This window comes from Lepisosteus oculatus, chromosome 15 (genome assembly GCF_040954835.1).
Source record: "Lepisosteus oculatus isolate fLepOcu1 chromosome 15, fLepOcu1.hap2, whole genome shotgun sequence".
Classification (NCBI taxonomy): Eukaryota; Metazoa; Chordata; class Actinopteri; order Semionotiformes; family Lepisosteidae; genus Lepisosteus; species Lepisosteus oculatus.
Window position 1 is genome coordinate 27698269 of NC_090710.1, and position 17168 is coordinate 27715436.

Below are 17168 nucleotides of genomic sequence, written 5' to 3' on the forward strand. Positions count from 1 at the left end.
AAAAGTATTATATTCTTCGCCTGGATGGAAGTTATCCACCCAAGCATGTTCTCCTTGCTGATTTGCCTGCTTTTAAAACAGCAAAAAATTATTAGACACCCACAGTAAACACAATACCTTGGATTGTGTTAAATCGTATGCTTGTTTCTTAACACCATCCAATATATAAATCCAAGGTGATTGGAACCATGGAGTTTTACTTTAGACGTGCTGCTTCCATTTTGATTATAACGTTTATCAGTATCCTGAGAAATTGGAAGATTTTACTGTTTTGCTTTGCAAATAATTTCATTGTAATCCGGGTGCTAGCAGTTTACTGCCATTGTTTCAAGGTTCTCAGGCTTCAGTAGTCTTGGCTTTTCTACCACAAGGAAGAATACAGTCTTAATCCATAATTAGAACGAACAAAAATTATGTGTAGCTTCACTGTTTCGTGTGTTTTAGAAATCACAAGCATATTTAGTTGATAAAGCCTTTATGTAATAACATTTTGTACAAGCCACTGAATTTTCTGCCATCATAAAATGATGATGATTAGCCCACTGCTAGTCACTTAATGTTATTGCAGATGTTAACATTTCAGATATTTATTAATGGAGAAATTCAGCTTGTGCCAACAGAAAAAGTGTTTTTGCAACAACCAAAACAATTGTTTAAACTGTGTTATATTTGTACAGATGGAATAAATGTGGCTGTCTTAACATTTCTTATCAAAATGAAAGTGATATTGGTTCCTATGATGTAATTATCTTGTCATTAACATGTGATAACATTTTAAGATGCTTAGGGGCTATATTTGTTAAAATGATGAATGCTTTATGAGATTTGAGTACTGAATTAAATTAGGTTTCTCACGGACCTCATAAAATGAGGTGATTGATGTGACTAATGACTGATGTGGATAGAAGGTTGCTGGTTCAAATCCCGCAGCCGGCAGAGGAATCCTACTCCGTTGGGCCCCTGAGCAAGGCCCTTAACCCCAACTGCTCCAGGGGTGCAGTACAATGGCAGACCCTGTGCTCTGACCTCAAGCTTCTCTCCCTGTTTGTGTGCTCTCCATGAGAGCAAGCTGGGGTATGTGAAAAGATAATAAGATAAGAAATTGTGAAGGGTTAATAAAGTGATGTTATTATTATTATACCTTAGGTACTGCATGTTGTCTTGCCAAGAAAGACTTTAAAAATAGCACACAACAAAACATTAATAATTAAGAAATAATTTAAGAATAATTTCACAATATTTCTTAGTATATTCAAAGTAATGAACTTTGTATAATATTCTATTAGTACAAAATTGGTGAAATCTGGCTGTCATATGACAAAGGATAAAAGAACAAAAAATATCAGAATAGTGCTGAAGATGTTATCCAGATGATGAAGGTATATTTCCTACTACAGTAAGCAAATGGTGAGATCTGAAAAGATTTCCTTTCAAACTTTGTTCCTCCATAGTTTTTTCCAGCTTTAAATGTGTTGTGGTTTAATTTGTGATAACTGAAATAAAAAAAAAACATTTAAGTGGAAACAGGTCCTTCTTTGAAACAGATGTTACTTGAGTGAGAACAATGTATCACTTTTCACACTGTATAAACATTTAATAATGGCTTGTATGTAATTAAGTGTAATAGGAAAACAAAGACTGTGGTTATGGAGAATTTAATTTTATTTAATATTAATGGTACCCCATGGTGCTTTTGAGCCATTCTATACTCCTAATTGTAACAGGCTGAAACATTCATTTGGAGAAGTGGGGTCAGGAAACGTTTGTGGTTGTATACTGTATCTTTTCTATACGTAAAGACACAAAACGTCAGTATGTTTAATTTTATTGTTATGGCTTTACAAATATTTAAAAAATAATTATTTTACTCCCTTTACTTAATTACACAGTTCTTGCTACAAGTTTATTCCTTTTGAGATGAATTCCTTATGTTGTTGTCATGGCCAGATTCCTACACACATCTTCATTAAAACAGCATCAGTCTCTCAGATATTCCAGACATTTGCAAATATTTTTTGTGGTTTGCTTAATTCACCCTTACTATGTGAGTGTTCATTAATCAATCATCCCTTCCAACCATCAGAAATCAAATTTCTGCACAACTGTTCCTCTATCATACAATTCACTAGAGGTGCAGCCATGTGTGAACTTAAGCTGTTCTCACTTATGTGAAACCTTTGTTAATTTGTTTTTAGGATTTAAAATGCCCAGATATTAATCTCATGCAAGCAAATAAAATGAACAACACAAAGTGATACTTTTGTGATCACACCAGCTTTGTAATCACAGCTTTAAAATCAGATACATGACTTGATAAGGCATTGTGCTTGGACTATTACAGCACAGGGCTTTGAAGGCTTTCTCTAGCTAAACCCCTTTTGCCAGTGAATAAAGCCATGGATAACTCTCTAATCAAAAACATTCATCATGCGTTTATCATACTTGTTCCCACCGGAACTCTGAAAAATGTATTAGAATCTCCATGGCAACCGCAGAGCCTGTCATTCAGCAGAACCTGTCAATCAGCCGGTTGCCTTGACTACAACCACTGGGGGGGGGGAGATCTGTTACACCTGTGGGTAATTAATAACCTCATTGAGAGCAGGCTATTTAGGGTCAGCCTTTATGTTGCTCAGGTGCTCTGTCTTAGAGTTTGATCTCAAGTCTTGGTGTTCATACTTCCAATTCAGCCTCTTGTTTTCTAAACTGTGTTTTACTTCACCCTTGCTTGTGGCCTCCCGGTGTGCTTTGTTCCTGTGTTTTCCCGGCTATGAATTTGGTTTTGCTTGCTTCGACCTTGCTTGTGGATTTCTCTGGAGCCTTCTTCCCGTGTTGACCCTTGTTATTAACGTGTTAACACTTCTCACAGTGGCCGCAACAGGCCTCTCCCCAGTTCGGCTGCCAGGAGAAAATGTGGAGTCCGTTGACGTCTTCAGTAAAGAAAACGTGCACAACCTGCCCTCACACTGTCCCTATGACTTCCCCATTGTTTAGCTGCTACTTATTTGCCCTCTGGCCCTTGGAAATACGAGCTTTGAATGAGTACGTAGAGCAGAATCTTCAAAAGCATTCATCGTCCTTTATCTACACATGCAGGTACAGTTTGTTTTGTGAAAAAAACATGAAACCCTTCCACCCTGCATTGACGACCGTGGACTCAATAAGATCACTATCAAGGATGGCTATCCCCTTCCATTGATCTCATTGTCGGAACAAGCTGGTCAGGCCACGGTATCTACCAAGACTGACCTCCATTCTTGCAGGGGCAGAAAGTGTGGTTATCAACAAAAACATCTTCGCTTTTATTGGACCCTGCAGGATCATGGAGCACATGACACCGGTCACTTACCGCCTGGCCCTGCCTTTCTGTCTTGGGATTCCACGTCTCTCTGATGAAGCACTAGTCCTCTCTCGCCCGCTTCTGCTGGACCTCCTGACCCTGGCAGTCTTCAAGGACCTGTGCCTCAAAGGATCCTGGACTCCCCACTGATCCAGGATGCTGTCCAATACCTTGGCCCATCCGAGAGGTGGCGAACTTGAGAAAGGGGCCTGGGTCCCCACAGCTTACTGCCCCCCAGCTGGTGAATACCTGCCATGCTCAATTTCCTGGAAAACACTTTAGAATCTCCATGGCAACTGGCAGGGCCTCAGCTAGACCTGTCAATGTGCCGTGACTTGGTTGCTGTGCTGTTGCACTTATATTCTCTTCACTGTCTTGGACACTGATGTAACCAAGGCATGAGCTCTGGTATGACAGTATTTTTATTGTATATATAAAGTGATATACAAATGTATGTTTTATTTAATTAATTCAAATAAATTACAAAAATAATTTGGTTTTGTGAGGGGAGTGAAAAAAAAATAAACATACTTTTGGGAAACCAGCACGGTTGTAGCAGATTGTTCAGATGGGAAAAGTTAATTTGTCAAGTGGCAGTCATATTAGCCATACAAACTGCACAGGAAATAAACTTTTAAGAGCAAAAAAGGTGTACATTTAAAAGTGCAATCTAGTGAAGAAAAATATACTGTATAAAGAAGAGAAAACAGACAATAAGGAGTAGACAAAACAATTTGCAGGATATTCACCAACTGTTTTGAATTAGACTTCCAAGCTGTGGACCAGCACACAGACAGGCTTACCTACAGATACAATACAACCAGGTCTAAATAAGAGAGTCTGCTACACCAAGAGAGCCAGGTTAAATACCCTAAGCTCTGCCTCAGGGTCTGTAGCCTGACACAAAACTGTAGAACACATCGGAGACAGGAAACAATAAACCCCACAATGAAGAATTATTGTGGATCCACAATAACAATAGGTCATACATACCTTTATAGAAAATACTAAACACAAGTGACAAGAGCAGAGGACAGCACCCAAAACACAATTAAAATATACAGCAATAATAACAACTACAAAAAAGAGCTAAAATGTTATTTTGTCTTAATATGTGCTCCAGGACAATGCATTATGATAAAGAAATCAGTGTCATCAATATGGCGTACACAATATATGTATTTGTAAGTGTGAAAGACTTCACAGAGATGAGGCAGCACTTCTTCACTGCTCAAGGACGGGTGGGATGAGGAACTTAGGTGGTTAAGAGAACATTGTGGGACTAAAACAGTACCAGGCACAGGCAGAATTACAAACCATTCTAGACTATTTCTTTCCAACTGGGCTCAGGCTACATGCCATTATTATTCTAATGTCAATAAAAAGAAAGTTAGTGGAAGCCTGGAGATGGTAGACCTCTAATAATATAAATCAAAAATGTATTTTTTTTACCTAAATCACACTTGGCAATATAGTCTTGTGGTCTCATGAAAACAACACAGGATTTTTTAAAAACTATTTATTCTGTATTCTAGAAAATATAGTCTATATTAGATATTAACCTATCACAATGTGATAATTTATTATTTTAGTTTGTTAATATTACAGAAAATATTTTGTTTATTTTAGTTTATCTCATGAAATGCACAGGATCACATGCATCACACAGAATATGTTCTCGGTTAGAATATAGGTGGTACTCACTGTTTAGTAAAGTTTAGTAAAGTAGTTAAAATTCCAAATTTAAGAAGAGCTCAAGTGGAGTGTGATTTAAGAAGCACTTCAAATACATTTTTTAAGTAGAAGAATGTCACAGAATAATATTTCAGCCCTATAAAAATGTTGACTAACTAAACTGTGTGGAGGGTTTGTGCTATAATGGCCAAACATGCATGATATATATACTGTATGTATTAAGAGCATGTGCTGAACATAGAAAGATTATATAGAAAAGGGTTTCAGGAAAAATATGGATATTTTTAAAAATATTATATCTTTTTCCTATGCACTAATTCACAATATAAGAACAGAATGCTCACCAGAGGTCAGTGTTGTGCAAGTATCGCAAGGCCAAAATCTTTAATCTAACAAAACAGTGGTCTTATACAGTAGACAGACTACCTGATTTAATCCCAGACAGTAACAAAAATATTTTAACAACATTTTCTTTTAAATATCAGGTGTTGCATTATTTTAGGATGAGTCTTATCTTTGAATGTCACTTGAACAAGCCACAGACTACCATCTGTGAAATCTGTGAAAATTCTTCCATTCCAAAGGAATGAACAGCCTGAAAATTTATAGTTGAACAATGGCAAATGTGAAGACTTATGATCTAACAAGGCCCCCCAAACACCAATGGAGTCTTACTACAAAGGTGACAAACGAATTTGCTTACTAACTATGTACAGTATATATATATAAAGTGAGATGCTGCATCAGTGTGCAAGATGCAAACGAACATAAAGAATGTCGTAAAGTAAAAAGAAACAAGAAATAACAAATAATTGAAACAGAAGACTGTTTTTTATTCTTTTTCTTGCTTTTCAAATTTTATATTTAGCTGCATTGATACTGAAATCATTAATGAACTTAAACAACACAGGATAATATTATCTATTTCTTTCTTCCCTTTCAAATTCAATGTACCAATGATGTACAGTAGATGGGGAAAAAGTTACCACAGAACTGGAGAAGCAAAAAACAAGTATGTAAAAAGTTAAAACCCTAACGACTGCTTCCCAGGAGACTGAGGCTGTCTGACATGGTGGACACCCTTCAACCACACTGGGAAGAGAAGATACTGTCTGAACCTCTTCCCATGCTCCAGGGTGCTACAGGGCTATGAGTGGAAAGGTGGATCTTTCTCCAGAAGATAAAGTAGCATTGCATACACCGCAGGCTCCTAAGAAATAAAACAGGGAAATTAAGGAAAGGAACCATTTGTCAACTGACAATTTTAATTACTGATACATAAAAAGATTGATTCTAACGACTTTCAATTAGTGAAGGAGAAACACTGCCAATTGAGCATATTACCAATTCTATTGACCTTGCTATGTTTATTAGATAAAAGTTCAAATACTAAAATCCCCCCAAATATTTCCAGTCTCTTTTCCTCCTAGTTATGGTAGATTAATACAGTTAATCTTGCTGAAATTAAAAAACAAGATGTTTTTATATAATCTTCTAATATGAAAGTCACATATCCTCCAGATTAAGCAGTAGTGTATAACATTAGAATATTTTCTTTTATCTGTTTTTTACCTTTGTGTTTTCTGCAATTCGGTTAGATTCTAATGAATGTGACATAGAGGTTATTGTATTAGCGCCTGTGAAGACAGGCTGGCATGCAAGAACAGGAATAGTGCTGAGCTAACTAGCAGCACAGGCAATGTGGACAGGCAGCACACAGTGCAGCTGGACAGAGTTGAACAGAGAAGCTGAGCCACACAGTTGGGAAGGACAGAACAGGGAGCTCATGGTGCTGCTAGGTTGACTAACGGGAATCCAGTTGGCAGTTGTTCTGTTTTAAGATCAAGGTGTCAGACTGATTCAGGGAAGGAGCAGAGAGTAGTACTGGCAGACATATAAGTGTGAGAAGCACTTCCATTCGCACGTTGGAAGCCCTATGACAGAGCGTCTGACCACGGACAGGACAGGGTTTAAGTATCCTGGAGCTCGTGAGTATTGCAAAGCGTCTTTCGGGACCCTATGCAGACGACACAATCCGGAAGGGAGCGAACACACACAGGGGGGAGACGAGGAACAGGGGGTGCGTGGTCCAGGGCGAACAGTCCAAAAGGGAGTCCAAAGGGAAATCCGTGGTGAGGTAAATGTCCAGAGCCGGGTGATCAATCCGAGATGAACAAGACAAAGTTAAAAACCAGAGCGGGATCCGTGAAGGGCTGGGGGGAAAAATGGGGGAATGGAACCAGGCGCTCCAGGTCCCGGGTTCGGCTGGTTCACGACACCTAGGAGGCGAACGCCACCCAAACTGCAGACGCGTCCGTGTTTCAATGCAGAGCCCGGAACAGCGTGAGCGTCTGGCTTAGAAAGGTGGGCTGGAACGGGGAGCAGGTGCACAAAATCAACTAAAAAGTGATTGAGCCGGAGCGCCCTTAAGAGGGAGGGACTACAATCGTGACAGTGAGGTAATTACCTGGAGACAGGAAGCACAGACAGCCCTCCTGATCGAGTTCTCACGGCACCGAGAGGCGTTTGACTCCACATGCCATGGAGACGGGGGTCTGCGAGCTCTGGCTTGCCTAGATATGACACTTATTCCATTAGATGAAGAGTTACTTATGTCTATCTTTATCAGAAAGCCTTATATTCCTGGTAAAGATCTCCACAAGCATGGGGCAAAATGAGAGATTACATCCACTTACAATATGGGGAAAAAAATGAAGCAATTTAAGACTTCTTAACATATAACACACAGCAGACATAATAAAAAATATCTAAGATCTTCCACTAAAAAAATATAACGAAGATTATCAGATCAGTTTAACAGTTTAAGACATAATGTTCTGCTATGAAGAGGATTTGCAGCAGGATTTAGAATTTGTGGTTATTCTCATCTTAAGAATCACATAATACTATACCCACAAAACAAAAGTAATGTGTTGTTCATCTCTTAATTTGATCATTTTAGAAGAACCAAAGTTTTATTAGGTGTATTTAAAGCAAAAAAGTCAAGAAATGTGTGATAAAATCCCTTTTTGTAGAAACCCATGTTGTTTCTCTACTTTGTGAATGTATCTGGTAACTGATTAATTCACAAGCATGTTTTGCCAATTTCCATTAATGTTTCCTATTTCAGTTTCCTTAATGAAGTCACAGTCACACCCAACAGCCCTACCCTATGTGGTCCTGAGCTCACTGATTGCCTCTGGTAGGACAATCGCGGTCACATTTGTGTAATGATACGATCCAGATTGGAACTTGTGACATCTGGATCATAGATGGATCATAGATCTCAGCTGCTAGTGGAGCCACTTAGGAGCCCCTCTTTCATGATCTTTTCATTTTATAAAGTGTTCTTCTATGAATTTGACATTAGCCTTAATGAGCATGAAAAGCACAAGAGTCTATTGTTTCGGAAAATATATCATCAGCACAATTTTTGGCAGATTAGATCTTATCATTTTTGTGTTATTATACGATGAATGATTTACAGAAAGTGGAAAAATCTGTTTCAGGCTTCAGTACATTAGATGCACTAGTGTGCATGAGTCTGTTGTTGTAAATGTTGTAAGTGAATAGATAAGTACATAAATACATACATAAAGGTACAATAAATCAAATTTAAGGGTATCAGTATTATAATTAAGTCATTATTAAGATGCTAGCAGGTCATCAGGTCAGGGTCCCTGGTTTCTATAGAATTAAGAAGACCAGAGGGCTTGTGACTTCTCCCTTGGATGGGACACCTGTCCATCACAGGGATTACTCCCCAGAAATGAGGATTCCCACTCATACAGCTGGGTGGACTGATGCCACTGGGATAAAGTACCTCATTCAAGAGTACAATAGCCATTCCACTTAAACCCACACCAACCCATACAGTGGCTTACCCACTATACCATGCAACCCCCTCTTTAGTCAGATGCTATATTCTTATGTTTCCAATGTGTTTTTGGACAATTTTCAAATAAACGTCTTTGAAAATCCCACACTTATTTTGTAAAGTTATGAAGACATTTCTTAAGTAATGTGGACAGCAGGCAGATAATCTTACAAGGCCGCTTTTCAGAATTATTTAAGTATTTTTAAAACATTTAAGACATTTTAAGTCATTATGCTGTATATATACAGTGAATGAACATGTGTCCTTTCACAACACAGGGAAAGGAAAATGTTTTCTCTGATCTTGTTGCATATATAAAGTCAAGTATACAGTATATGTACCTTAGACAGATCTCATTTCATCGTTATGGTTTCAATACCATGCAACCTCTATGTCATGCTGATGAGCCCTAATGAAGGCACAAGTGTCTGAAGCTGAGTACTTTGAGTTTACGTGCACAAAAAAGTGGAATCTGAAATCTGTTTAGGTGGTTCCCTTTCCCAGGATTTTGAAACAGTAGGGAATGACACTTCCAGCCCCAAACATTTTATTACCATTCTTATGTTTGAAATAAAGAGAGGTTAACTGAATACACTGTGGATGGATTTGATTAAGACCACATGCTAGTTATTTAATATTGGAAAAAAAAGAGAGATTTAAAAGCAATTGCTTTTTAGACATTTGAGTATGCTGCCAAATCCAGGTATCAATGAAAAATAGTTTAAGCAGTTTCAAAACCACCATAATTTTATTGTCTGATTGTCTGAGACTTCAGGCAAATATACTGCAGAACTTGCCTGATGTTTGGTGCACTTCTCTCTGGCTGCAAGTTGCAAGATTCCATAGTCGAACCAATTAAAGAGACCTCATATTACCATCCTGGAACCACACACATTAAATAGCTAGTAGAATGAACGTAAGGTTGATGGTAACACATCTCAGATTTTGCCTACTTTAATGACTATTTTGTCAACTCTTTTATTTTAGTTTTTCATAGGTTTCATGACTTTACTCCCAGGTTTCTGGGAAGCTATTTTCCTTCTTTAAGACAAGAAACTCCTCCTTGCAATGATGGTCACTTCCTTATTGTATTCCCTTTCCTCCAGTTTATTCCTGCTTGAATTATCGGTAAAAAGTAATAATAATTAGAAATCTTTAAAACATCTTTACTTTTGAAGCTTCAGGGGAGACAGAACAGATCTAGGTTTGGATTACATATCTACACGCATGTTTCACTGTTTCATATATGCTTCATGTACACTCTTGACTATCCTTTAATCAAATCAAAAATCAAATCAAATCAAAAAAGTTTATTTCTCAAATGCACAACAATGCAGCGTGCAGCAGTAGTTGCTGGCAATGAAATGTCTGTACCGCGAGCTCACAAAAATCACAACAATCACAGAAATCATAAAAGTCACAAAAACACAAAAATCACAAAATTGAGGTTAGGAAAATAAGTTTACATAATAATAGATGTATAGTAATTGAATAAAACTCAAGATGAGTAGAGCTGCTATGTGTCCATGGTGTATGCAATAAATACAAGTAGTCCAGTTATGCTGAATACAGTGAAAACTGTAGCCATTAATCTACACTTTAGTGTGACCGTAGTGACACTGTATTTTATTTCTCTAAGTCTGACTGCATAAGACAGCCAACAAACAAGAACACCACGAATTCAGTTCACTAGGGACAACAACATCCAAGGATTGAATGCTTTGGGAATGTTTGGAATACCGGGTGAGATCAGTTCGGCTCAACCTGCTTGGTCAATGGGTTAAGGGGCAAGGAGGAGGCTCAAGCCCCATTCAGACAGAGTGAGCCTAGGGGCAGCTGCAAGGTGGAGAAGGTGGAGGAGGAATGTTTGTGCAGACAAATGCAAAGGGAGGCGTTTGAGTTTGGTATATAGAGCTAATTTCATAATGATGGTGATTAGGTGCAGCTGTGTGAGGTTGACGCGTCATTGTTAGCCCTCCCAAGCTTCAGTTAATAACTTCCATTTATTGAAGAAAGACACACCACAGCGGTGGATTATATGTGAAGCCTGGCAACTCCATTGCTAAAAATGATGAAAATGAAGACAGAGACTTTTTTTGGGGGGGAAGATATTGAATTCAATTTGCTGAAACACTGGCCAAATTCTGTCAGCATTCTGCCAAAAGGCTTGGCCGAAGAAAGTTCTTCTTTATCGGAGTGAAAGAAATGCTGTAAATCCATTTTCTTAGGGCTGCAGTATTGAGGAGAAACAGCGTTGAGAAGGACTGGGGTTAGGGGAACAAAGGAAAAACAAATGGAGCCTATGGCTTCTTTCTGGTTTTATAGGCTAGCAAACAAATAGTCTAACTGTAAAACACGTAGGATTTCACATTTAGGATTCCACTGCATGGTTCTGGACAGTACTGAAGCGTGACTCTTGCCTCACACCTTTTGTGTCCTGTTCAATTCTAGCTTGTGTAGAGTTTGCTTGTTCTTCCCTTTGCAGTGCTGGGTTTCACTGGGTGCTCTGTTTTCCTCTCACGGTCCAGAGACATGCTGCATCGGTTAAATTACATCTCTAATTTGTTCCATATTTGCCTGTCAGAGTGTCCTGGACTGACATTTCATCCCATTGTCCTTTCTCTGCCATGTTTGGCTTCAGCTCACCATGACCTTGCATTGGACCAAGTCGTTATTAAAAATGGGTGCTTGTTTGTTTCCCTGTTCTGTCTCACTTGCAGTTTTAAGTAAAGAAGAGGTCTTGATAATAATACTTGATGATAAAACCAATATGTTCAAATTTAATAGAACTCCTTAAGACATTAAAAATAAATATTTTGCATCAAACATTTAAGAAACTCTAATAACACAATATATAAATAAATAAAAAATCCAAGCTGCTACCAAACCATTGGGATCATTTTGTGCTAATGTGCATCTTACCGATTTAAAAAAAACTGACAACTCTGGTGCTTGCAACAAGGTTATTAACAAGATCTTTACAGGATCCTCACCTATCACATAGTAAAATAATGTAGAAGAACTGTATATCAGTTTTGGAGAGCATGTTTTTTTGTACTCAACCTTTTCTATTTATCATGAATGCTACACAGAGCACAAATGGAAACATGAAATGCATTTTGCCAAAAGGAAAGGCCTTATTAGCTAAACATTTGTTATCCTTATCTTGTCATGGGAGTCTTTCTTCCCATTGTCACGGAAGCCGGATCAGTCTCCTGTTGAGAGCGATGTTTTAGACCCTATGCAAGGCGGTGGTTCCGGAAAATATCCAAGGAAGTTCAAAGGGAAGTCAGGAGGCAGTCCATAAGTCCACTGCCGGGAGATCCATCAGGAGACACAGACGAACAGCAACACAGACGAGATGAGAAACCAGGAAAAACGGGGCTCCCTTCCAAGCTCTGTGGTCGGGGAGCATAAGCAGGCCTATGCTCACAGGCCACGGACGTGGGGACCTGGTACTAGGAGAGCCATCAAGCTACCGTGTACCAAAGCTGAGCCCCAAAGGCAGGAAGGGGTACATTTAAATAGGAAAACCAAAACACCAGGAAATAATGCAGGTACTGTAATAATTAAAAGGACTAACATAAGGAGGTTGGAGCACCCCCTGGAGGAGAGGATGGTGACCGTAGCACCCAGGAGTAATAGTGTAAGTAGGTGTGTCACTTTCCAATGTGCTGCCTGACAATCAATATAATATAGTATTTGGTAACATTTCATTTGAACATAAAACCATTAATTTTGAATGTGTAATTTCCATTATATACCCACTTTTTTTCTGTTTCCAACACTGAATGTAGAACTATATGTAGACATAGCTCTAACCAGTTATGCCTACTAGGAATAACCCTTACATATACACTATTAGCTCTAGAACGGTATGTTCGCTTCTGAACAACTTACATTTTTTAATACCATAAATGCAGCAGAATTGGCACACCTAAGCATTAAACATGCAAACTTTGAAGAGATTCACCTTCTAAAGGAGAGCTATAAAACAGGTACCTCAATGAATAGGTTAAGTGCTAGCAGTCAGGCTGAAGAGGAACACCATAATAAAGCATGTCAGACTAAACATTTACACTCTGTCTGCTCCTCCAAGAGTTGATTTCTTAAGTGCTGGCAGACAGTGGGATAGGAGCACTGTTGCCTTATGCTCTGCCTAGACCCTCTCCCTTGGTCCTGTCAAATACTGTACTTCCTCAGAATGTATTTTTTGTTTAATTAACAGAAAATATCAAAACCATAAGGCTTGGTGCAAACAATATGCTTTATTCCAGAATTGCAGTCTTACTGAGTAGAATGGTGGTTTTGGTTTTTTTGTGGTGGTGGGGGGTTGTATCTTGGAGTTTACGAGGATACTATAACATCTCGGGGATAGTCAGCATTAATTTAGTAAAGGTAGGTCTTGATAACTGCTTTACAAAAGTAAAAAAGCAAAAGCAGTAGTAGATACAAATAGAATATATGTTATGGTATATTTAGATTTTCAAAAGGTCTGTTCTCATAAAAGGTTAATCCTCAAATTGAAGCTCATAGGTATTCATGGAAATTCAATGATATGCATTAAGAAATGGTTAGTGGAAAGACAACAGAGGTTACAAGTAAGGGTTGAATGCATTAATTGGGGTGATATATTTAGCAGAATACAACTTGGATCTGTGTTGAGATAATTGCTATGTTATCTTAAATTTATATCAACGATCTAGATTCTGTAATACTAAACTATTAAAACACATACAGTAGGTGAAGATTAGAAAACATTGTAGACGCTACAAAGAAATTGAGAAAAGATGTAGATAGAATTTGTGACTGAGCAAATACTTGGAGATTAAATATAATGTAAGGACGTGCAGAGTGTTACAGCAAGTTGAAAAACCATAAACTTTAAATGCAGTTTAAATGGAAACATTAAACTTTAAGAATCCAAATATAAAAAATACTGTATATACTGTTTGTGTTTATGTGGAATAATCATTTTCATCTTCTAAACAATGTGGAGAAGAAATAAAAAAGCAAAAATATCCTTATGAAGTACAGTTAAAATTGCATTAATCAAGGGATTAAAATTGTGCAATGCAATATCAAGCTTATTTAGAAGAACATATTTAGAATATCATATACAGTTTTGGGCACAGCCACACAGAGAAGATATTTCTGCTCTGGAATCAATCCAGCGTAGAACAACCAGGTACATTCCCAGACTTAAAGGAATGTCCTACTCTGACAGGCTTAAAGAACCAAATATTTTTAGTCTCAAACAGAGAACACCACAAGGAGACCTGATTCAAGTATTCAATGCCACAAAGTCCTTAATTAGATAACCCTGTGAATTTTAGAATCAACAATGAAAAGTGAATCAGAGGATGAACCTCTGAAGAGTTAGTCCATGTAAATGGGCAGAATGGTCCCTTCTTATTTGAAAATTTTATATGTTCCATAAATCTATCTAGGGGTGAGATTTCTAAAATGGATTCTGAAGATGTTTGACTGAATAAATGTGTACAGTATCATAGTTAATAAGCCCCTGAAATTGTATCTATCATCTTCTGGAATTCATTCTCCCATGACATCGAATGGGGTAATGATCTCTTTCTGGGAGATATCCTATCCCAAGCACAGTGCTAACTCACTCTTGCATTCCAGACAATATTTCAGTAAGGGGAGGTGAAAAAGAAAATTCTTCAATCTCCAAACATTTAGACTCAACAACAGATCAGACTAACTCCTGGCAATATACAGAGAGCCTTGTAATAATAAATTAACCACAAAACAGTTTATGACTGTTATACCAGTTCCCAGATGGACTTTTTTTTCTCCTTCTTACAATCATTTTTGGTGGCTGGAAACTTCAACACTATCTTCTTAATTAAATGCCCCTAGTCTCTTCATTCTCATTAACCCATTGGGGATCAATAAGTATAATCAAATTTTTCCAGATAAAGTACATGTAAAGTGAAAAAAGCTGGGTGAAAACACCCGAACAATACTTATCCATTTGTTTCCATTTGTTTCTTTTTCAAATGGATAAAATTATTTTAAATTTTATTTTTTTCATGAACTACTTCTAAGACATTTATGACCAATTTATTCTTTAGACACGTATACTTTTTATTGGACAAAAATTTTGCATAGCCTTCAAATGTTTGGGAATACAGCAAGATAATTATGTGGCAGATTTCAAAATTATTTATTATTGTTATTTCAAAATTTCAAAAAAAAATGCATGATTTATTTCTGGATGAACAGAATGTCATTATAATGTATCAGCTTTTTTAGTATGCAGTAAAAAACGATACAGAAATAATTAACAGTGCTACAGCATGGTAACTTAATATTATCCCACTAAAAACAGTTACAAATGTAAGTTTTTTAAAACAACAATGAGTGGATGGTCTTATGCCTATCCAATAATAGTAAAAATATGGATTTAACTGTAGTCTTTTAAAAGTACAAGTAAAGGTTTATTCTACGCTGAAAAGAGAAGAAAAGAAACACAACGTTTCGGCTGTGGAGCCTTCTTTGGGCATGGTTCTACAGCCTTGACATTCTGACGCAGCTACCTACTTGAACTCCTTCACTCTATTAAAAGTTCCTTCTGAATTCATTTGTGATCTCTTCATAATGCTAGCAGATGATAATTTTCAATACTGGATTATCATTGTGCATTACAGATAAAAACTGAGATTTTTAGACTTCAGTTTTGTTCCAGGATTTCACAGACCACCTTTGTAAACTGGGGATGTTTGGAGAGACTATGTTAATGTTTCCATAAATAAACAGTGACCTCTCTTGTAATGAATTTGAAACAAAGCCACCCAGTGACAGATGTGTATTTTAGCTGGTGGTCCTTCTTCAGAATGATATTCAGTGTGATCTGTACAGAAGGAAATGTGATGTTTGGTTTAACATTTACTTTAAGCACATGTCTTTGATGCTTCAGAGACTTCTATGAAATCTAATAATAAGCACCGGACCTGGTAAATTAGGGATGACCTTAAATGAGGTATAGAATTATGCTTGAACTAGATATGCTGTATGTTTACACAGTTTGACTAAACTAAGCCAAACCAGAACATAAAGATCACATTCACTTGTTTTACAACTGATTTACAACTGATACATATGGATGGCATATACATATAAAAAAACACCACTGTCGTGAATAATTCAGAGATGAGTACATTTGCTTTCATCTATACTGATTGGTGGACAAACTGGAAATGCTTTTAAGAAAACCACTCATGAATCTTCTAATGTAGATTTCAATGTGTATTCAAAGAAAGAGTTTTTTTTTGCTTAGTCAACATGTACTAAAACAAGTGTTACAATATGTGCTTAATATATTCTTAAGCTTGAAAAATTGTAGGATTTTGAGAAAGTGGTTTCTGTAGAACACAATATATGTTTTGAAAAGTGGACATTTTTGTATCCTTAACATAACTTAAAAACATTTTAGCCAGATTCTATATTGTGATCAAAGCTACACAACATTTTACACAGAAGCAAAAGGCTTAGAAAAAATGACCAAAATAAAAACAGAAAAATATTATAAATGAGAGGCGAGTGTTGGCGTTTTGGGCAATTGTGTGCTCACGTAGTTGCAAGTAAGCTTATTTATCCAAAGATCTCACCCAGCCATGTCTTCAAGGTTCAAGGGAATTGGCTTGGCAGTTCGTTCTAGGCACCCACCTCACCAAAAACGTCCCTCTACTCTCCAAACATGTACCCTCTTACCTTTCACTTGTGCCCTGGCTGCTTTGTTTCTACTACTTGTTACTAACGAATTTTAAGTGTAGTCTTTTTGCAACATACTCTGAGCTACGGTATTTCTTGACTTTTTAATTTGCTTCCCCGGATTGGGCAATAATGAGTCATTATAAGCAATTCCCTTTAATAGGTTGCTTTCTCAAATTCAGTGGTTCTTAACTTATATTAATAGTGTACAGTGTACAGTTTTGTTGACTTATGTATTGGTCCTTGTATAGATTTAATCTAATTCACCAGGTTTCATTTGTCTTTTGTATATTGTTTTATGACTTCACGGTGTTTGTCACCCCTTGTAGTCCAATGTCATTGGGAAACCTTAGAAATGTACTGTTTCGTTTAAGTCATTGAACTACTATGAAATCATTGAAATATCTTACCCAATGGCAACTTAAACTTACAGAAATTGATCATTTGTAAAATTCTGTCACTAAATTTAATAAAAAAAACGTTTTGTAACCTTTAAAATGTTGAGAGAAATAGATTCAAACA